Below are 23,807 nucleotides of genomic sequence, written 5' to 3'. Positions count from 1 at the left end.
GTCCTGTACAAAATTCTAGAATTCTTATTTTTACAATAGCTTATAAAGATGTATTTGCATGTACAACTCCTCATTAAATGTCTGTCAAAAAAGAAGAATGAAAAGTCTGCAGGTTGGGGTAGGGGAATGAATCAGCCGAGTCTTGTGTTACTAATTTGGCAACAAGCCCTGAGTTATTTGGCCAATGAGCAGTCGTGTGCCAGGCAGTCAACAATTTTCTGGGCATCTATTATTGTGTCATTAAGAAAATTCCAATTCCTACACTTGGCAATCTTTTGTTTGTCTGCTTCCAGCTCCTGTTACAAATATAATGAATTTCTAGCATCCCCTTGGGAGAGAATGAGTGAGAAGATTATTATCTTGGTCTGCTGGTAGTGACTAGATCCTCTATTACCTGCATTGACAAAATTCAAATTAATGACGTAATTTTATAATATTTTCCTTAGCATGCATATGAAATATAAGTATCATGGTAATTGTACCTTGAAATGCATTCCGAATGTGTTTATAGTGGACGTTTCCAGTTTTCTAACTTCTGTCACCATTAAATATCTCTCCATCTGCTCCCAAAGTTGTTTTTGCTTTCTTTCTTTCTTTAATCATCCAGATATTCTAAGTTACTTTGGCACCCCTTTGGCACAATCTAGGTAAACAGCATCCTAAGAAATATTTCTGTTCCTGGCGTATATCCTGGAAAGCAATACTATTTGTTCCTTTTTTCTAATTGAGCTAATCCTATCCTAATACCCTCATTATCAGCAAGTGTTTATAAGCATACACTGTATACAAACAACTACACAGTGCTAAGTCTCGCTAGAGTTTCTGGTACTAGTGTGTATTTTCCAGGGATAGATTATAGTGCTCTCTGGCTAAGTTTCTACCACCTTAAAGGTAAGAACCCCACCTCTCCAAATCCCATCTTTCTCTGAAGGACCATGGGCTGAGGACCATTATGCCTCTCCTGTTTGCATATGTATCCTTCTTCCTGAGCCACTCTTAGAACCTAATGGGATTCCCATCCGTCAAGCTGACATGGTCACTTTAGGTGGTAGTTGTGGTCCCTGTTGTGACCTGGTTACATCATCCTTTTACTTACCAGCATTATTTCCTTCCCTGAAGCTAACACTATAGCTACTAGCATTGTTCTAGCTCCTTCTACACATACACACACGCACCCACATACACATACACACACCCACATACACACATGTATTGGGGAAAGGGGCAGAAAGAACCTTACTCTACTGATATAAATAAATTGATTGATACTCAACTACCATATTACCAGAACAAGGTAGTACATCCAAATTTATTTTCCTCTTAGAGTGTTTTTCCTCCCTGAAACATTCTCTGGAGATTAAGGGCCAGCATTTACCCAGTGCCCCTCAGACTTGATAAAGCGTTTAAGTCTAAATATTGGTTTCCATCTCCAATATAGCTCATCTTTGTGTCTCACACGAGGTTTATCAAAATTTCATGAAAATAGAATCTCTAATAACCTATCCTAACAGAGAATAATGTTTATTGCACTTTCTGAAATTTTCACTACATACAAATAATTAAATATACAGTCCCTTCCTTCAATGAGTTTAGAGGTTAAGAGAAAAAATGATACCGGACAAGAATGGGTAATTTTTCCCAAGGGCTGATTTTTTTCATGAGTAAGTCCTCTAGTTCAATATTGGGCACAAAAGGATTACAAGGGCCACTGACTCAATGGGCAGTTTAAATATTTCTTATTATATATATATATATATCTCCTATTATTCAAAAAGGAAATCTACCACTAATCAGAATGCTTTCAGAGTATGAGAACTTCAAATCATGTGTCTTTTTCTAGAAATTTGTTTAACTGGACATTGTATGTGGATGAAGAAATAAAATATTAGAATCCAGTCACTGTAAAAATTAGTTTTGTTAATGGTTTCTTACATTGATATTTTATTTATTGACTCTAGTATTTTCACCATATTATGCCCATAATATCATCTATAAATTTTAGTTATTTTTTTTTTACTAAAAGCTGATAAACATAGTGAACATATATCTCTGTTTGCCTAGGATTGTTCTTGTTTATACTGGTTTTTCTGACCTAGTTGTCAATTGTCTCTCTCTTCACTCTTAAAGATTTGGAATATGACTACATGGTCATCCTTTTCATAGATGTATTAGGTTAGATTCACTCCACCCTATCCCAAAGCAAAACTTGAGACAAGGGTTTGCATATGTGAAGTTTAGCGTGAGAAGCAACCCATGGGAACAGGTGTGAGTGGACTAGGAAGACTGAAATGGAGAAAGAGGAAAGGTAATGTGAGGGTGTGTGTTGAGCTGAATAATCTTGGTTACCCGGGGCAGCTAGACTCACTTCTTCTGGAGGAACTCTGAAGGCACATGTAAAACATGTTTCATAACTGTCTGCCTAAGACATGGAAGAATGGAATCATTTGTCCACAAAATTTTGTTTCTCATTAGACTCAGTAGACAAGATATCTTGTTGTTGTCTAATAACAACTTCCCCATGAGTTGTTATTCCATCTCTCCTAAGATTTGTGTATGCATCAGAATGAGCAGTGTCCTATAGTAGTTTTACACATTATCATTAGATAGTAAAAGATAATTTAGTACAGTTGAGACAAGGTGTTAACAGGCTAAACGTGTACATTTGGTTGCTGTAGCAAAACCGGAAAAAAAAAACTTTAGGCCAAGGGTATGTGAGACAGGGCACAGAATATGTCCAAACAGAACTAACCAGTTGCACCACTTGGATCCACTAGTGTTCTATATTAGTTACAATCTCTCAAAGAGTATTCAGAAAGATAGTCAGCACCTACTGATGTCACAAGAAAATTACAGGCCAATATCCCTGATGAACATAGACACAAAAATCCTCAAAAAAAATATTAGCAAACCTAATTCAACAATACATTAAATGAATCATACACCTCGATCAAGTAGGATTTATGCCAAGGATGCAAGGATGGTTCAATATCCACAAATCAATCAATGTGACACACTACATTAACAAAACAATAAAAATCATATCCTCATCTCAATAGATGCAGAAAAAGCATTTCACAAACTTCAACATCCATTTATGATAAAAACTCTCAACAAAATGCAAATAAAGGGAATGTACCTCAACATAATGAAGGCTACACGTGACAAGCCCACAGCAAACATCATACTCAACAATGAAAATTTCAAAGACTTTCCTCTAAGATCAGGAACAAGACAAGAATGGCCACTCTTGCCACTTTTCTTCAACATAGTATTATATATCAAAAACCCTAAAGACTTCACCAAAAACTTGTTAGAACTAATAAACAAACCAGTTTGGTAGTGGTATAAGAATAGACATATAGGCAAAAGGAGCAAAGTAGAGAGGCCAAAAATAATTCCATGCATTTACAGTCAATCGATCTTGACAAAGGTGCCAAGAATATACAACAGGGAAAAGATATGGCAGAAATGTTGAAATTATCAGAATAGGAATTTAAAACAACTATGATTACGAGGCCTATAACTCTAATGGATAAATAAACAACATACAAGAGCAGATGGGCAATATAAGCAGAGAGATGGAAATCCTAAGAAAGAACCAAAATGAAATGCTAGAGATCAAAAACTGTGATGGAAATAAAGAATGTGTTTGATGAACTTCCAGGTAGACTAAATATGGCTAATGAAAGAATCTCTGAGCTTGGGGATATCTCAATAGAAACCTCCAAAACTGAAAATCAAAGATAAAAAAGACTGAAAAAAACAGACTAGAATATCCAAGAACTGTGGGTCTACGGCAAAAGGTGCAACATATGTATAATGAAACTATCAGAAGAAGAAAGAGAGAAAAGAACAGAAGAAATATTTAAATCAATAATGACTAAAATTTCCCCAAATTAAGATCAGACACCAAACTACAGATCCAGGAAGCTCAGAGGTCACTTAGCAGGATAAATGCCAGAAAAACTACACATAGGCATATCATTTTCAAACTAGAGAAAGTCACAGATAAGAAAAAAATACTGAAAGAAGCCAGAAGGGGGAAAAAAGCAAAACACCTTACCTGTAGGTGGGCAAAGATAAGAATTACATCTGACTTCTATGCAGAAACCATGCAAGCAAGAAGGGAGTGGAGTGAAATATTTAAAGTGTCCAGAGGAAAAAGACAAACAACACTAACCTAAAATTCTGCACCCTGCAAAATTATCCTTCAAACAGGAAGGAGAAATAAAGACCTTCTCTGACAAACAAATATTGAGAGAATTTGCTTCCAGTAAACCTGGTTTGCAAGACATATTAAAAGAAGCTCTTCAGACAGAAGGAAAGTGACATGGGTCAGAAACTCAGATCTACATAAAAAAAGGAAGAGCAGCAGAAAATAAATAAGTGACGTTGAGAAAGTCAAAGCTCAGAGAGGTCACTCAGCTAATAAATGATGCAGCCCAGAATCAAACACGATTGCTCTGACTCCAAAAACTGCAATCGTTCCACTATCTGATACTGCTCCAAAAGGTGGAGTCTTATGGGAGAGCTATGTTTAGAAGACAAAAGGACATAGCTCATTGGATAGAAGAAAGCTCAGTGAGTGTGCTGTTATGGAGGCCAAGAGAAGATAGAGTTTCAAGATGGTGAAACTGGAAAACAGTGCTAGATACAGCAAAGAGAGTAAGAGAATGAGAATTGAGAAAAGGCCACCAGATATGGTGAACAAATGGTGATCAGTAACTGTGGACAGTTGGAGGGAGCTGTATCAGTAAAACTAAGGGTGCCTGCATAGGAGTGGGACCTCACCATCTCCTGCCCCTGCAACAGTACTGATGCAGACATTCCTGTGTTATCAATTCAATTCAACCCATATCTGATGGTCAATGCATGTGGCTAATCAGGCAAGCCAAAGTCCTTGTTTTTAAGCAGCTCACAACTTAATTGGGGACACTATTTTTCCAATATGAAGACAACTAGAGAACAATCAGACTGAAAAGGAGCGAACTTAGGCACTGGCCTCTTCACTCCCATTCCACTTCTGCCTTGGATCTGCCCCCTTTCCTCTGCTCTGGTCATAAGGGACAGAAATCCTCTGCTGGTCCAAATTCAGGCTTAAGTGCCCCTTGCCAGGAAAATGCATTTAGCTGCCATAGTGCCTGAAATGTCAGCATTATCATCAGTTCTTTTGATTAAGAATTTTAAAAGTAAGATGAAAAAGGGCTACCATTGATATCCATTTATATCCTCCATGCATTTCACAAATCTTCATTATTCCTTAAAATAAAATAAAAGATGAACAGCCAAATTTTTGAATTTACAGTATGTTTTGATCCAGAAAAATAGATAGAGATTTTTGCTACCAAATACATCTATTTTATACATACATGAGTAGAAGTTTTTAATTCAAAAGTTTCAGGCAGTATTGAATAATACTGAAAAGAATATATGTTTTTGCTACTCTTGTTGTTGTTAGTGCTGTCAAGTGGATTCCGACCCCTAGTGACCCTGTGTACAACAGAGCGGGACCCTCCCTGGTCTTTTTGCTCCATCCTCTCACCCTCCACGGCGCTGTATCAGACGTGCTCCACTGCTACTCACATTTTTTTTGGAAACGAGTGGCCAGGTCCTTCTTCCTAGTCTATCTAATCTGGAAGTTCCACTAAAAACTGACCCTGATGGTGTCTGAAATACTGGTGGCACAGCTTTCAGCATCACAGCCACATGCAGCCACCACAGTACAACAACCAACAGAAGGGTGGTGTGGTTCCCTGGCTGGGAAATGAACCCAGGCCGTGCTAATGAGAGCACCGAATCTTAACCACTGGACCACCAGGGCTGACTTCTTTGCTACTGAGAATACTTTTTTTAATATCTGTATGACTAGGATCTTCAAATTAAAAAATCTCCAGCAATATTAGAAAACCTCTATTATACAAAAGTTAGAAGCAGCATTATAACTAAGGATTTACAATTCACAAGAAAAAGAATACTTCTGTCTTCATAAAAAACGAGATGTAATAGAACTCCTAACTGCCATAATTTTCCCCCAAAAGATGAATCAAATCAATAATTTTGGTAATACTTACATTTGATTCTCTAAGGGTTTCTCAAAGTGGGGCAGTGCGCATTTCTCCACAAAGGAAACGAGCAGCGCTCTACGCCACCAAGTGTTTTATCTATAAATGTTCTGAATACACATAATAATGTACAGTGGCTTATGAACCTGCAGTAATAGGGATTCTAGCCCCTGGGAGTCTAAAGTAGCCTCGAGGAAAGATACTCCATCTTCTGAAGGGACTTGAAAAGATTGGCGTAAGTTTTTTACTTATTCAATAACCACTTGGTATCCTCTGGTTACCATCACACACATCTAGAGAAAGAGGTCTCTTACTTTTAGAATGACCACCCACATTGCACAGGTGGTAGCTGGTTGAAGTTTAAATCACGCATTTCAAGTGATAAAGAATACAAGAGCAGGCCGTGCTGCTATTAGAACGACAATCATTGGCCAGTGTCACTTATTTCTAAGTCTCCTCAGTATATTTAACGACACCCAGGAAGTGCTGTTGAAGGTCACCATATGGGAAAAGAAAGATGACTAAAGAGCAGACAGCAGCAGAGAGTTATCTAAAGAAACAGGAACACAGCACCTCCCGAAATTGAGAGATCAAGACCACTGGCAGTCACATAAGAGCCCAGCAAGCAGAGTGCCACAGACTCCTCAGGAAATCCAGACCTCACTGGAAATCCTTTATCCATCACATATAAAGATCCCTCTCAGAGGGATTAAAAGTCCTTGAAGCAATGATCTCTATGAGACAGTGATGGACAGTGGGATATGGTAGGACTACGCTCCATAATCTACCAAGTACTGGTGAGGATGCAGAACTTGGCTGCAAAGAAATTGCTGGTGGGAGTGCAAATTGGAAAATAGTTTGGAAGTTTCTAACAAAGTTAAACATACATTTATCATAAGTGCCAGAAAATCCACTCCTGGATATTTACCCATGAGAAGTCAACACTTATGTACACACAAAAATACACATGTGAATGTTTATAGGAACTTTATTCATAATCGTCCAAAACTGGAAAACAACTAAATGTCTTTTAACCAGTAATAAACATATCTTATTGTTGACCATAGGTTGTTTGTAGATATAGACATTCTCTTATATTCCTAGCTTGCTGAGAGTTTTTACACTGAATGGAGGATAAATTTTTTCTGCATCTATTGAAACGGTCATATGGTTTTACTTACTTGAGTAAATTCTCTCATCTTTACATTCTTTGATTTTGAACTGTTAAATGAACCTTGCGTGTCCAAGGTGAAATGTACTTTGTTATGATGTATTATCCATATTATGTGTCACTGGGTTCTTCTTAATAAAATTATTTCAAGAAAATTTGTGTTTATACTCAAGAGGGATGATATAATGGCTTGTAGTTAGCTTATCTCAAAATATCTTTCTCTGGTTTTGGTGGCAAGGTAATTATGCCCTCATAAAATGAGTTGGGCTATATCCCTACCTCTTTGATTTCCAGGGAAAGTTTGTATAGGATTGACATTGTTTCTTCCTTAAGTTATTTTTAGAATTCACTAGCGAAGTCCTTTATGCATGGAGTTTTCATTTTTGTAATGTTTTAAACCATAGATCAAGTTCTTTAATACATACAGACTATTTGGATTATTTATTTTTTCCTCATGAGCTTCAGTACTCTGTAGCTTTCAAGGAATTTGTCTATTTCATCTGAGTTGCAGGACAGAGGGACATAAAAGATTTCCTAACATTTCTTTCTCATACTTTAAATAACCTCAGGGTCTGTTGAGTTGTCCCTTTTTCTATTCCCGATACTGATAATTGGTGTCTTCTCTCTCTTTTTCTTGATTGGTCTGGTAAGCAGTTTGTTAATTATATCAATCTTTTCAAAGAACTTGTTTTTGGTCTCACTGGTTTTTCTCTACTGATTTTCTGTTTTCAATTTCATTATTCTCTCATCTTTATTATTTCCTTCCCTCTACTTAGTTTCGGGTTTAATTTACTTCTTTTTAGTAGTTGTTTAAGGTGGAAACTCAGAACGTTGACATCTGACTTTTCTTTTCTGCTAGAGTGTTTGGTGCTATACATTCCCCTCTAAGCACTACTTTAACAGCATCTCACACATTTTGAAATATTGCATGCTATTTTTCATTCAACTCAATTATTTCCAAATTTCCTTGTGACTTCCTCTTTCACCAGTGGGTTATTTACAAGTTTCAATTTCTAAATATTTCAAGATTTTCCACATGTGTTTCTACTTCCAATTTCTAGCTTAATTCTACTAGGTTCAGGAAGCAGGGTTTGTTTGATTTCAATTTTTAAAAATTTAATGTGGCTTGTTTTACGGCCCAGAATATGGCCTATCTTGGTGAATGACTGAAAAGTCATTGCACTTGAAAAGAATGTTTATTATTCTGCTATTTTATTGAATGTTCTATAAATGCAATTAGCTCAAATATGTTGGGAGCGCTCTTCAGGTCTTCTGTACCTTCACTAAGTTTCTACTTGTTCTACCAATTGCTGAGACAGAAGTGTTGAAGTTCTTTACTATAATCATGGATTTGACTATTTTTTATTTCATTTCTAACAGGTTTTGCTTTATGTATTTTGAAGCTATGTTGTTAGAGGCATACACATTTAGGATTGTCATGGCTTCTTGGTGACTTGACTCTTTTATCATTAGAAAATATACCTCTTGATGTTCATTGCTCTGAAGTCTGCTTTGTCTGGTGTTAATGTAGCTAATCCATCATTCTTTTGATTACTGACTGCCTGACGTGTGTTGCCATGGTAACCAAATAGGTTACCTTTAACCTATTCGTAGCTGAACTATTCTTGATAAGTAACTTTATACCTCTGTGTCTTGGTTTTCTTCTTTGTTAAAGGTATAATAATACCTGTTCTGCCTGCTTTGTAGTGCTATTGTGAAGATTAAATGAAATAATGTATATGGAAAATGTTACATAAGTGCTAAATGTGATCATTATTTTAAGATTTTAAAGGTCTTGAAAAGTAAGTATTCTAGGAAGATTAACTTGTCAGAGGTATATAGAATGCACAAGATGGTAAGAATCATATTTGGAGTCAGTTTGGGTAATCTAGTCATGGATGGTGAGGACCTTTAACAGTGCTCTGACATACTCAACTCATGCTTTTTCCCATACTTCCTCACAATATTTTCAACATAAGTTAATTTGACGACATGACTTTTTGCACGTCACATTTTGTAGGTTTTATGAAAACAAGAGATATATTGAAAATGCTATACAACAAGCCTTGCAGAGATTCTGATATGTTCTCTAGGCCTTGTCCCACCATCATCCTGGCTTACAAAATTTCCATGTGAAATAAATTTCTGGGAGTTAAAGAAGCTTTTTAACTGAGGACATTTTAGAAGCTTTCATGTGTTAACATTCATTAATAAATATAATTTTACATTTGAGTGCAGAACATCTCAAGGAGTAGCAGCTGATCTTCTTGCTCCGAGACAAATCCCATTCAGACTACATGATTAATTAAACTGTCATCCGACACACTGTGTTTATATAATCTAGTTTCATGTGAAGTACACTATTATTTGATTAGAAAATAAATCCAAGTACCTATTTAAAACGCAAATATATTTTAAAAAGCAGTCCTCAGAACCTTGGAAAATTTTATGTTAACAGAGTCTCAGGAGAATATTCAGACACAAACATCTGAGATGTATCATTATCAAAATTAAACATAACTATAATAGGTATGGAGAAAAAATTAAATCATTACAACGATTATTAACACGTCCATCTCTTTCTTGCCAATTTACTGTTCCTTACGTTAAATACTTCATCCCTAAAATTCACAAAAATGCATGACATTGATAAAACTTGTTTCCACTTATTTTGCTATGTTTTGTACTTTATATTACAAACTATTTTTTTTTTTTTTTTAAAAAGGGCATTTTCAGAGCACACTAGAGGCCAGCAGCATTTCCTTAATGTGGAACTTAAAGGAACTACTTTGAAGAAATGCCAAGGGATTATAAAAAAAAAGAAGAAGAAGAAGAAAGAAAAAAAGCTTTCTTTACATAGAGTATCTCACAACATCTATTTACAAGACAAATATTTCTGAAAGAAAGACCTCCACAACTGTTGACAGTTTTCTGTTAGTAAAGGCATGGGGAAATACATAAATACACACAAATAATGGTCTATCAGCAAGAGCAGCTTGGAGATATGATTCATATACCATAAAATTCAACTTTTTAAAGTGCATAATTTAGTGCTTTTTCATATATTCCTGCAAACATCACTACTAATTCCAGATCATTTTCATCATGGAAAAAAGAAAAGCCATACCTACTAGCAGTCACTCTGCAATTGCCTCACTGCTGGCCATAGAAACCACTAGTCCTTCTGTTTCTTTCTGTCTCTGGATCTTCCTCTTCTTGATATTTCATGTAAGTAGAATCACACAACATGTGGCCTTTTGTCTTTGGCTCCATTAAATTAAAATACTGTTTATAAGGTTCATTTGTGTTGTATAATCAATATACAGTCAATTGGAGTATAAATCAATACCTCATATGACAAAATAATATTATATAGTATGAATATACCACATTTTGTTTATCCACTTCCCTGTTGATAAACATGAGTTGTTTTCTTTTTCTTTTTTTGCTTGAGAAAGATTTGCCCTGAGCTAACATCTGTGCCAATCTTCCTCTATTTTGTATGTGGGTTGCCACCACAGCATGGCCACTGACAAGTGGTGTAGGTCCTCGCTTGAGAACTGAACCTGGGCTGCTGAAGCGAAGCATGCCAAACTTATCCACCAGGTCACTGGGTCGGCCCCAAGTTGTTTTCATTTTTTGGCTATTATGAAAAAGGCTGCTATGGACATGCATGTACACATTTTTTGTGTAAATGTATGCTTTCAGTTTTCTTGGATATGTACCTGTATGTGGAATTTCTGGGTAATATGATAACTCTGTTTAATCACATGAGGAACTACCAGACTGTTTTCCGAAGGAGCTGCACCATTTTACATTCCCACTAGCAATGTATGAGGGTTTCAATTTCTCTACATCTTCTCCAACAGATGATATTATGTGTCTTTAATTACAGCCATCCTAATGGGAGTGAAGTAGTGCCTCAATGTGGCTTGTATTTACTTTTCTCCAATGATAGTGATGTTGAGCATCTTTTCACATTCTTGTTGCCCATTTGTATATCTACTTTAGAGATACTTAAGATATGCTTTAGATACACTTTAGTCTACTTAAATCCTTTGCCCATTTTAAAATTGGGATGTTTGTCTTTTTGTATTTGATTTATAACTCTTCTTCTTATATTCTAGGTACTACTCTTTCACAGATATATGATTTGCAAATATTTTCTCCCATTATGTCAGTTACCTTTTTACTTTCTTGATAGTATCCTCTGAGGCACAAAAGTTTTAAATTAATAAAGTCCAATTCATCTAATTTTTCTTCAGTTGCCTGTGCTTCATTATTGTCTAAGAAATCAATGCCTAACCAAAATAATGAAGATTTACACCTATATTTTCTTCTAAGAATTTTATAACTTTAGCACTTACGTTTAAGCCTGTGACTCACTTTGTTTATTTTTATATGATATGACATAGGAGTCCAACTTCATTTTCTGCATGTAGAAATCCAGTTGTCCCAGCAACTTTTATAGAAAAGACCATTCTTTCCCCTTTGAAATGTTTGTCATCTGTTGAAAATAATTGAGCTTTAATGTGTGGGTTTATTTCTGGACTCTCAATTCTATTCCATTGATCTATGTATCTATCTATATGGTAGTACCAAACAGTCTTGACTACTTTTTCAAATTTTGATAATTTTGTGTTAAGTTTTCAATTGGGAAGTATGAGTCTTCCACCTTCAATTTTTTTCAAGATCATATTTGCTATTCTGAGTCCTTTGCATTTCTATATACATTTTAGGATCAGCTTGTCAATGTCTGGCCAAAAAAGCTAGAATTTTGAGATGGGTTGTTTGAATCTGCAGATAAATTGGGGTAGTATTGTCATAGTAACAATACAGTATTTAGTCTTCCAATCCTTGAACACACATACATTTCTTTTTATTTAGATCATCTTTAATTTTCCTTCAACAATGTTTTCATAGCCTTCAGTATACAAGTCTTGAACTTCTTTAGTTAAATTTATTCCTATGTATTTTATTTTTTTAATGTTATTGTAATTGGAGTTATTTTCCTAATTTTATCTTAGATTTTTCATTAACAGTATATAGAAATACAACTGATTTTTGTATATCAATTTCTATCCTATAAGGTTGAATTTGTTTATCATCTTTAACAGTGGTCGTAGTTGTTTTTAGAATTTTCTAGGTACATATCACATTACCTGCAAACAGACATAGATTTACATTTTTCATTCGAATTAGGGGCTTTTTTCCTTTTTTTATTTTTGCCTAATTTTCCTGCATAAAATCTATAGCACAATGTTAGACAGAAACAATAGGAGTGGATATCTTTCTTTTTCCTAATCTCGGGGGGAAAGCATTCGTAGTTTCACCGTGAAATATGTGTTAGTTGGAGTTTTTCAAAGATTTCTACTATGGACTGAATGCTTATATCTCCTCAAAATTCATAGATTGAAAACCTAACCCCCAATGTGATGTTATTAAGTAGTGTCAGAATTGAAGGAAGAAATACACAGCTCAACTAAAATTATTTGAAGACTTCAATACTCCGCTTTCAATAATGAAGAGAACTATTGAGAAAATCAACATGGAAATAGAAGACTTGAATAATATTATAAACTGACATTTATAAAAGAGTATCTGAATCCTAATTATAGGAAAGACATTGTTTCCGATTTTATTCCTTGCTAAATCTGAAGAATGTGTTCAAATCTGGGCTCCACATTTGAAGAGGTACATTGGACCAAGTGTCAAAGAGAATAACCAGGAATGAGATGTAGTATTGAGACAAAGTGGAAATGATGGCTAATTTTAAGCATGCAGATGGGAGGACTTTACCGGGAATGTGGTAGTTTTCTTCAAATGTTTGAAAGACTATTGTATGGAAAAGCGATTATCCTTATACGGTATTATCACGTGAAGCAGAATTGATACCAATAAAGAGAGGCATCATCATTAACAGATATCAACTCAATTTATAGAACGATATTCAAAGATGAGATATGCAAAGATGGAAAAGGATGCTACAGGAGACAGCAAACATTCAACCCATTATTGCAGCAAAGATAGGGCAGAAAAGTGAAGCAGAGATCTACGAAATAGATGGGATTTTGATCTAGAAGTCCTTCCTGACCTTGAGATTTAGATTCTATTATTCTGGGACCATCTCTGATATAAGTGTTTGACCTTCCAGGTGCTCTGGCTGTCTACTACCTGACTACCCAAAATAGAGCAAGTGGGCCTCAAAGGCTATAACCAATTATAAGGATCCAGGCAAGCGCAATATAATTATTAGAAGTTGCAGGCAGAGGGAAAAATGACTTTTTTAATTCTCTTATATATGCATCTCAAAGAGTCCAAATTTGTTAGAGGTGGTGCCATTCATGCAACTTCTTAAGCAGAAAAGGACCCAGAGAATACTAGGTCTCTCTTCTACCAGCCCTTTAGTCAGAAATTTCCTTTATTTTTCATCTTCGTTACAACAAAATATGTGTTAACATTGATGTAAGTCTTGAAAAGCACTTATTAGTAACAATTTTACAACTAAGAATTGTATGATAAAGTCCTCTATTGCTCTTTTCCCCAAAAAGTTCATTTGTTTATTAAATGGAAGGCATGAAAACATAGGAGGAAGGAAAAGTTTGGTTGATGGCTGGCGATTCTGAAACCTTTTATAGACTAGCGTATGCAATCAAATCCATGGTTATATCCTCATCCCTTTCTGAGGAAATGCTTTTCACAACCACAGTTTTGGCAGACGTCTTCCTGGTCTGGGGATCATGAGTAAAACAAATGTTTATTGTTAGACTCTGTCTGGCCAGGAAAATTATCATAGCAGAAAATATCCCCTTTCAGTAAATATTTTATTCATGGCCTAAAAAAGCATGTTGCTCTGTTTCCAGAAATGATGCTCTGAACAGCTAAAACATTAGTTGGAGACAGCAATGTGGTCGCAGAAGTAAAACCGTAGGAAAAACAAAAACAAAACTGGATACACAGAGAGGCAGGGCACTCACACATGTGTAAGGATTCTCTTGTGGTTTCATGGAATGGTGATTATGCTTTGTGGTGATTTTGTTTATGATACAAACTTCAAGAGAGGAAAAGTGTTTCTACTGGAATCCTTGGCTATATTATATTTGTTAAATTTTATTTTAGAATCTATATGTTTATGTATCTATCCATCTATCTGTTTACTTCTAGAGAGTAGGAGGTAAAAGAAGAATGTTTGGCTAATGTACAATTCTTACATCTATCCCTTTAAGAAGTATGAGAAGATATTGATAGAAAAACCAAACATATTTTGATGATCCAGTGTGTACTTCCTTTGCTCAATTGGAATTTTTTTTTTAACTTGTCCGAGTTTTCTCATCAGCCTCTATTTAAAACAGTGAAATTTTGTCCTACCAGTTTTATGTGCTAGACTATGAGGCAGGCACATAACTCTGAATGACGTAACACTGTGAAATCTTACAAGTTCAGAAATTTTCTTTCATTAACTAAGCATATGCAATAATCTGTAATCTTGCATTATGGAATAATTGTGAGTTGTGAGATTATTTAATAAAAATAAATAAGCTTCTTCTCTTTTCAGCCTCCAAAGATTGTAGGGAACTGTTAACAAATAAAATAGATTTTCTAGGCAAATCACCAAACCATTGATTTAAATTGGAATGTTCTCTTTGGCACCACCTGAAGGAATTTGGGTTGGAAAAGATGTTAACATGTGCATACTTTTTGAATAGCATTATCCTCCAGTTTTTAAATTTTTATGATTTTTTTGATCAAACAAACTAAAAAGAAAAACATAAGAGAGTAGCGTGGAGCTAAGGCAGTGGCCAAAACCTGAACTGATGAAATGTCTTTAATTAATTAGCCTTAACGTATAAGAAACAAAAAAAGTTTCCTGTCTCATACATGCCAATTTCTAGTGGTTTATTAATGCCAAACTTGAAAAATAACAGGAATTGAATATTATTCCTATTGAAAGGAACTTGTGTGAGCTCAGAGTCACAAATGAAAATGTTGTCACTTTACTTATACCTAAAAGAAGTATTTTTTGTCTAACTAGGTTGAGAAAATACGTATTGGCATTGATTTGTCTGCTACATTTTGATGTGAAACATGTCCACTTGTATTGCAGTTAATATTTGGGAAGAAAATTCTTAACCATGTCGCAATAAAAAATAAATCTAAAAAACTGTCAAATACTGTTCCCAAGCAAAAGTATCCTTCCTAATCCGAGCTTTGCAGGGTGGCTCATTATTGCCCGTCCTCTGAATTGATTTTATTCTCCAGAGTTTCAGAGAATTGCTTTCAATGTACTGTTTACTGTAATTCCTATGCAGATCTGCAATATTGGAAAACTAGCTGCATGATTTACTGCTGTATATTTGGAAATCTTTTAAGAGAAAGGCATTGCAATTGATCTTAATAGGGACATGTTTACAGAGAATTTAGCCTGAAAAGTACAACTAAAACTTCTTAAATTGCTTCAATATTGAAAGTGGAGACACATGGGAATTTACTTATGTATCAATACCTGCCTTTGCTAATACAAGGAGGAGTTAATTGCCAAAAGGCAGTTTTAAAAAAGTAATTTACTGCTGCCTTGCAAAGACTTCCCATTTTTGTTTTACTAAAAAATATAACACAAAACTGATACGTAATGTCAAGTCAGTGACAAGTTGGGGGATGAAAAAAACAACTGGATTATGGCAAGAATATCACATACAATGCTGATAACCATTACATTTATTTCCTCTTCCAAAAATACGTATGAGTATTCTTATGTGAGTTCCACTCAGATAAGGCAACATGTTGCCTTGACCTAATTAGATAAGAAATCCTTCTTTGAGGTATAAGTAAAATGAGACATAGAAAATAATAATAAAAGAGGAAGTAGGTCTTTACTATTATGCTACTAGAGAATTCCTAAGCTTGTAAAATCTTAAATAGCTTACGATTTTAAAATTTTCTTTTCAGTACTTAGTAATAATTAATCGACCCTGTTTCCTGAACCAAAAATTGGGACATATGTCCTAACATCTCTTATCACCTTGTCCCAGAACTAGGACATACTATTTGGAATCTTGTTGTAGAGCACTAGTAACATGAGTGAAAAAACTAAAACTAAACTCCTATAGTTGGATGATGTGAAAGTTGACACCATATAATGATCCACTTAGTCAGTAAATCTTTTAATTAATATCTTCTCTGCTTTGGGCACTATAGTACAACTTAGAAACATAAAGAAGAGTTGATGTCCTTTGCTCAAAGGAGCACATTTAGATAAAGCAGAAGCAGGCATGTTTGAAGCATGTAGGAGTCGCAGAGATGTCCAAAGGAAGGAAGGGGAAGACTCCTTAGAAGTGGTCATTTCGGGGTGCTGAGTGAATTCATAAGGCCATGGATTCTCAAAGTGGCTCACTGGAGAGAAATCAGTGCTGCAAAAGCACTCTTCAAGTAGATAAGTTAAGCATAAAATAGGTAATTTAGAAAAACAAATAATTATATATTGTTTATATTTTGAAGTTTGTAATATAAACACATTTGTAACATAATTTTGCTAGTCATAATAATCAAGGGAGGTAGTTTTAGCCATTAAGGACTTCTAAGATGGTAAGGTGATTCATTTTTGCACCTTGAAACAATTTTCCGTAAAACTGAAGACTAAATATATTTATTTAAAAATAGTAATTGGACTCTACTTTTTGTAAGGGCAGCATGAAGAAGTCAGGCGTTCTAATCTGTAAAATCTAAGTAAACATAGACAAAAATAATAAAAGGAATCATTTCAGAGCATTGAAAAGGGAGCAAATGACAACAACAACATAAGAAGCATCTACTTGTGAAAAACTGCTGCTGTATCGAGTAGAAAGACCAGTTTTGGGTTTTCGATTTTTTTCCTATGGATATTCCCATTCTCCCCAACTTAGGCAGTGCAGACTCACAGGTTTGCCAGCTGGGGATAGTGGACTCGGTTTGGGGTAACCAACAAAGCAACCACATATTTAAGGATGATACTATAGAAACAAGAAAGCCTCATTCGCATAGAAAACACACATAAAAGAGCTGAGACAACAAGCTCATCATAGAACAACTTCTAAAGTAAACATTTCTGCAGGAGATGCTAGAGAGCACAGGGAAAATCGAAACCCTGGAAAGACCTGTGAATACACTACATCTTTGAATACATTCTTCAGCCTGAACAATGCACAGGTGGCAGAGTGGAAGCCTTTCAAGCTTGTGATGTTTCAATATAACCTCTTCATGAGAAATTGGATAATCACTAAACAATACAGCTGAATGGAAGACCTCAGGAAGCTAGGGGGAAAAAAAAAGAGACACACACACATACGAAGAAAAGAAAAAGCCTCATATGAAACATTAGCAGCTGCACACTATTTTGCAATTTATGTCCAGACAAGTTAATTGATTTTTAAAACAAAGCAAAACAAAACCAAACCAACAAGTTTCCGAAAGACAAAACAGAATCCAGAGTTGCTACAATGTATGGTCTACAATGTTCAATTTTCAAACAAAAAATATTAGATAAAGTGCCAGCCCTAGTGGCTTAGTGGTTAAGTTTGGTGTGCCATGCTTTGGTGGCCCAGGTTTGGTTCCCAGGCACAACCCACATCACTAGTCTGTCAGTGGCCATGCTGTGGCAGCAGCTCACATACAAAAAGAGGAAGATTGGTAACAGATGTTAGCTCAGGATGAATCTTCCTCAACAACAACAAATACATATATATATATATACTAGATATATATATATATATATATACTAGATATAAAAAGACCAGGAAATTGCCAGGAATATTTAGAGAACAAAAACAGTCAATAAAAACTGACTTTAAGTGGGCACAGCTGTTGGATTTAGCAGACAAGACTTTAAAACATGTAAATAAGTTCAAATGATCAAAGGAAAACATGTTCAAATAATAAAGAACAAATGGTAAATATGAATAAATAGGGAATATCAATGGGAAAGTAGAAACTATGAAAGAGAAATGGAAATTCCAGAGATTAAAAAGTATGATATCTGATATGAAAAAAAACTCACCAGAGGACACAACAGCAGACTGGAGATGGCAAAAGAGGAAAGAGTGAATCCAAAGTTAGACGAATAGAAATTATCCACATGAAGAACAAATGAAAAAAAAATGAAGAAAGATAAGACCCTCAGGAATCTATGGGATAATTTTCAATATTGCAATAGAACGATAATTGAAATGCCCAAAAGACAGGAAAGAGACATGGGGCGGAAAACAAAATTTAAATTATGGCCAAACACTTCCCAAATTTTATGAGAATTTTAAACACATAGGCCCCAAAACCTCAATAAAACCCAAGATAAGATAAAATAATAATAATAATAATAAATCACGACTAGACTCACAAACTACCGTAAGCCACAAGTTGTATAATGTGTGTGCGCATTTGTGCAGCACAAGTGTGCTTATTTATGTAAGAATAGAATGTAGGCAAGTATTCAAAGCTGTAGTCTTGAATAACATAAGCTAGGATGCGAGTAAAGAACATAAAGAACGCGGTTGAGAACATACCTCTACAGAAGACCCACATTTAAGGGATGGATGCAGAGAGGACGGCCATGGAAGAAGACTAGAAGATAATGTTCTGAGAGTAAGTAAAGTCTGAGAAAGCATCTCATAAAAACCAAAAAAAGAGAAAACACCAAGGAAAGAAGAGTGTTGGCAAGGCCAAATGCTCCCAATGTGTCCGATAGGATGGGATGAAAAGGGAAGCCTGAATGCTAGCAGTTGGGAGGCCACTGATGGCCAAGCTAAAGCTGCTGCTTCACAAAAGTAAGAACAGAAGCCAAACTGATGTGGCTTGAAAGTCAATGCAGGGTTAAGCGAATAGCTCTTTGAAGAAAGTTAAAAATGACATGTTTGTAAATGGGAAGATAGGGTGAACACCACTTTCAGGATGGTGGACACATAAGAGGTTTACAGCCAGACCGTTAGAGTTTGGTCGCAGAGGAGATGGAAGAAAGCGCTTAAGGAAAACCCAGAGAAAGATGGAGACTTCCACAGAGGCGTACAGTGCGCATGTGCGTGTTTGGGGGCAGAGTGTCTTTCTCTACAACAGGGGGAAGGATTCAACAAGACTGACATTCATCCTACACCTCCTGGTCCAGCCAGGCCTGTGTTTGAAATACCACTGCTGCTCTGAGTGCTCATACCTCCGTGCTCTCTCCACGGCCACGACCTATTGTCCATCCCTCCCCCAACACGAAACCCCAGCAGAAAGCCTCAGAATCATGCATTCTAGTCCTGAGCGTTTGGCGCCAGTTCCTCCCGAGTTGTTGACCATTTTCAGTATCACACCTGATTATCAGAATAGTGAATATAGATTTGGGACTTGAAGTAGGAGAAGTTGGAGGAGTTCATATCTCAAAATTTGAGATGTTATAAATCATCTGCTGGGAAGGATAAAGAAAAGATGATTTGGGAAACATGAGAAAGAAGAGAATCTAAGCAATAGAATTGAGGTTTCCTAAAGAGTCATGAGAATCTAGATGAGGCTGGGGCTTGTACAAGGGTCTTAGGGCTACCACCACTGTTAAGTGACATTCTTAAGAGGAAGCAGGAACACAGAAACCCAGGAGTTGATTCCATTTATTTATGTATTTATTTATTTATTTATCTTGACGAGGAAGACTGGCCCTGAGCTAACATCCATGCCCATCTTCCTCTACTTTATACGTGGGATGCCTACCACAGCATGGCTTTTTGCCAGGAGGGGCCATGTCCACTCCTGGGATCTGAACATGCAAACCCCGGGCCTCTGAGAAGCGGGACGTGTGAATTTAACCGCTGTACCACCAGGCCGGCCCCTGAATGCCAAATCTTGAGAAACTTAAAGGCAAAGGAGAAATGGGGGTAGTTTTTATGCTAGTTGTGTTTCCAATGTGATTCAAGCAGGAAGACTTGCAAAGGATATTGCCTATTAGTACTGTGTGTTGCAGTCCTTAAAGTAATAAATTTTCTTGCTACAAACTTTTTTTCTTAGCAGCACTACCCATATTGGTATATTTGCCAGAGAAAAAGTGAAGTATGCCCCTCTGGATGTATTCACGCAAACTTGGACCTGAAGTTTCACTTTTGAAACAGATGGGTAAAATCTAGTTCCCTGGGAAATTTATAACACTGCCTCACTATTCAGGGCTCCAACATAACTCTTTGCAGTTATATGAACAGAACAGTGGGTTGTCATCCTTGAAAGCTTTGCTCTTTGGTTGAACCTGTAATGATTTGCTTGGCCTTTTATTGCTCGAGAAAGTAAGGGGCGTGGACTGCTGAGTTATTACAATAAAAATGTTTGCCCTGGGATTGCGGCAGCCACCGACCTGACCAAGAGGTTATATTTTCTACTTCAGCATTTGCCTTTTTATTGTGATTTTCTATTGTTCATAGACATAATAAATAATCCATCTCTCAACACAGCCACCCATAGCCATGGAATTCAAAGCCATTCAATATCACTCTCTCCCTTTGGAACACTAAGTACAGAGCTGCTGGCTGAGACTGCACGCCCCCAAGATACAGAGATAATAGAAAGTTGGAGGTTTAAAATACCTTTGCCGTGTTGTAAAGCAAAGCATATACAGCAATGTGAGACCAGCATAATTCAAACAGGGTATCTTTCTCCAGCAGTAAAAGTTCCCAACCCATTAAAATGACTAATAATATTGCTCTATATTTATATAGTCCTCCTACAAAGGAGCTAAAAATGTTTTACTAACATTTTCTCATTAACTCTGCCTTCATCTCCATGAAATAAGCGGTGAGAGTTGTTACTGCTATTTTTCCTCCCTTTACCAGTGGTTAATGTGATGTCTGGCACGGTGAGGCCATAAACCCAAGGTCATTCTGTGGATTGGTGATGACACAAGTTCCTTTGTTCGTTTTCGCCTCTTCACTCTATGGTCAGTGATAACGTCTCCTGAATTCAGGTTTTCAGTTCTCCTGACAGATAGATGAGAACAGAGCTAGCTGAGTAGAATTGGGCTAAGATTATACACTAAATTCATAAGAATATTGACAAACTTTCATTTATCTAAGGTCTTAGCCATGAATCAAATACTTTCACAATAATGATCTATCATTTCTCTGATGGGCAGTGGGGAAAAAAATGCGAAAAATAAGAGAGAAATCATTGACTCTGTACATTTCTGCTTTTGAAGAAATCAGAATTCAGGAGAGGAGAGAAGTTCTGAAAAGCACTAAAATTATCTGAATAGAGTTTTTCTTAACATACACAGAATCACCTCACCAGTCTTCTGTGAGTATAGTAGTATTTCAAATAAAAGTCTTCACATTCTTATACGAGGTCAAATGGTAGACAATAAATTGGAAAATTTAATTATGACCCAAATAATTTCATTAAAAAATGACATTAAAAAGCAACTATATTCACGGGCCAGCCCAGTTGGCCTAGTTGTTGACTTCAGCGCACTCTACTTCAGCGGCCCGGGTTCGGTTCCTGGGCGTGGACTTACAACACTCATCAGCGGCTGTGCTGGGACATCAATCTACATCCAGATGGAGGAGCATTGGCAGAGATCTTCGCTCAGGGTGAATCTTCCTCGGGCAAAGAGAGAAGCATCGGCAATTTAGCTCAGGGTGAATCTTCCTTAGCAAAACAAAACAAAACAAAAAAAGTATATTCATATTCATTTGGTTATTTTGATGACTTTATATTCTATTGCCAGAAATTCATTTTTTTATTGGACTGTTTAGTTGTAACAACATTTTCTTATGTCTCTATGCCATTGCTATGCTGTTCCTTCACTCTAAACATATCATAGTTTTGTTTTCTTTTTGAAGTCTTTTCTGAGTCTCACAAAAATATAGGTCCCTCCTTCCACTGGAATTCCACAGCACTATGCAAAAGCCTGTCTACTGTAGTTCTCATCCCAATTTCTCAAATATGTGTTTGTGTACCGGTCCTCTCTTAGACAGTGATCTTCTTAAAGGGAAGGGAGCATAACTTATCAATCACAGTCCCAGTGCCTGGCATATGATATGCACTCTAAATGTGAAGAATGAATGATATAATCACTCCTTGCTGATTCCACTGGATCTTATTGCCTTACTCCATTTATTTACTGAATGAGTCTATAGCCAAATAAATGACAAATGAATGAAGGCATTCAACTGATCAATAAATGTATTGGGATAAGTTTCAGCCTCCTTGAGGTAACACGTAGAAGAAGAAATCTTCAGTAGACTGGTTGACTTTCAGCTCTATGAGTCATTAAGCCACACGCAAACTTAGCTACTGACCTGGGCCACACAATAAGCAGCTTGGTCTCTACAGTTTATTCACAAGAAAGAAAGGCATACCTACTGGCTATGATATTTTGTTGGTATTATTGTTCATAAATATGTCCATTTACATTTTCTTATTTTCAAAAATATATTGGTTGTGGTCTTGAGTATCTACCATTAAAGTTTCTCTCACAGGATTTAAAAACATTCTCTTCACCCAGTTTTCTCTCCTGTCCGCAGACACAGGTACATCTGCAACAATCCTAAATATTTAAAATAATTCTATATTTTAACACTAGTGGAACAGGTTGGTTCCTCACAGAAGGTTAATCTCATGTTCTGCCAATGACTGGCATATCTTCACTGACTTTCTCTTCTCCAGGAGTCTCTATCACTTTTCATCATCCTTTGGGTTTCTCTGTCACCTCCAACCCTGGTATATATATATGTTTCTTTTAGGACAGCATTGTACACATAATGATACATATTCAACAAATATTTAATATACATTTAAAAACAGTGTATACAGGAGGAAATTGTGATCATCAAGTCAGGTGACTCCAAATAGGTAAAGTCTTTTCTTTACCGTCCGTTCCCTTCACATAGGACCCTTCAAAACTCCATTAAAGAGGAGACAGAGCTTAAAGAAAGTATATACACATTGTGATAACAATATTATATCTTGCTTCATAAATTTACAATTTAAATATTTTGGTGTAAAAATTTAGAATATATTTTCATCCTATTAAAAGATATCCTCACTGATATATCATTTTGTGTTAACTCATCTCATTAGTAAAGTTAAAAGGTACTGCAGTATGCACTTTTCCCTGATAATTAACTAACTCAGCCACCATTACACATTGCCAAACAAACACAGGAATCAGTATTCTTAGAGGTTAAGAAATGTATCTCTGATGGTATTTGCATAAAGTCCTATAATTCAGTATCTCATTCAGCTCAGTGGAGATGAAGGTGTTACTCGAGCCTTTGAAGATGCTATTATCATAATCATGTTAATTCTGGTGAAGAAGCATTTTGCACCAGTGATTACACAGTCAATGCCCACTGACAGTTCAGAAATGGTGTTGAAATATAAGAGATTTAATGAAACATTGATCAGTATGTGAATGTGCCATTAAAAGCATGAACTTATGCATGATGGCCTTTTCTAGTAATAATAAATTATCCAGTGAGTTTATTTATTTATAGTTTTAAGGATTTCACCACATATTTCTTTTTTAAGTAGACAATAACCTTTCGAAGGATCTCAATAGAGATAGAGAGTGAGTATTCCATTGAGTTTTTGAT

The 23,807-nt window shown here is 36.0% G+C and overlaps 1 long non-coding RNA gene across 2 annotated transcripts in view; it reads right to left on the bottom strand.

Moving 5' to 3' along the window:
* Nucleotides 1–20,569: 20,569 nt before the first annotated feature.
* LOC106782668 (uncharacterized) overlaps nt 20,570–23,807 on the bottom strand; it is a 192,355-nt gene continuing 189,117 nt past the window's right edge. For both annotated transcript variants that reach the window (XR_011433194.1, XR_001379928.3), the window contains exon 4: nt 20,570–21,858. This is a non-coding gene — a long non-coding RNA (uncharacterized lncRNA). The remainder of the gene's footprint in view (nt 21,859–23,807) is intronic.

Source organism: Equus caballus, chromosome 27, assembly GCF_041296265.1.
Source record: "Equus caballus isolate H_3958 breed thoroughbred chromosome 27, TB-T2T, whole genome shotgun sequence".
Taxonomy (NCBI): domain Eukaryota; kingdom Metazoa; phylum Chordata; class Mammalia; order Perissodactyla; family Equidae; genus Equus; species Equus caballus.
The sequence above is the reverse complement of the archived record's forward strand: the minus strand, read 5'-3'. Positions and strand labels throughout refer to the sequence as shown.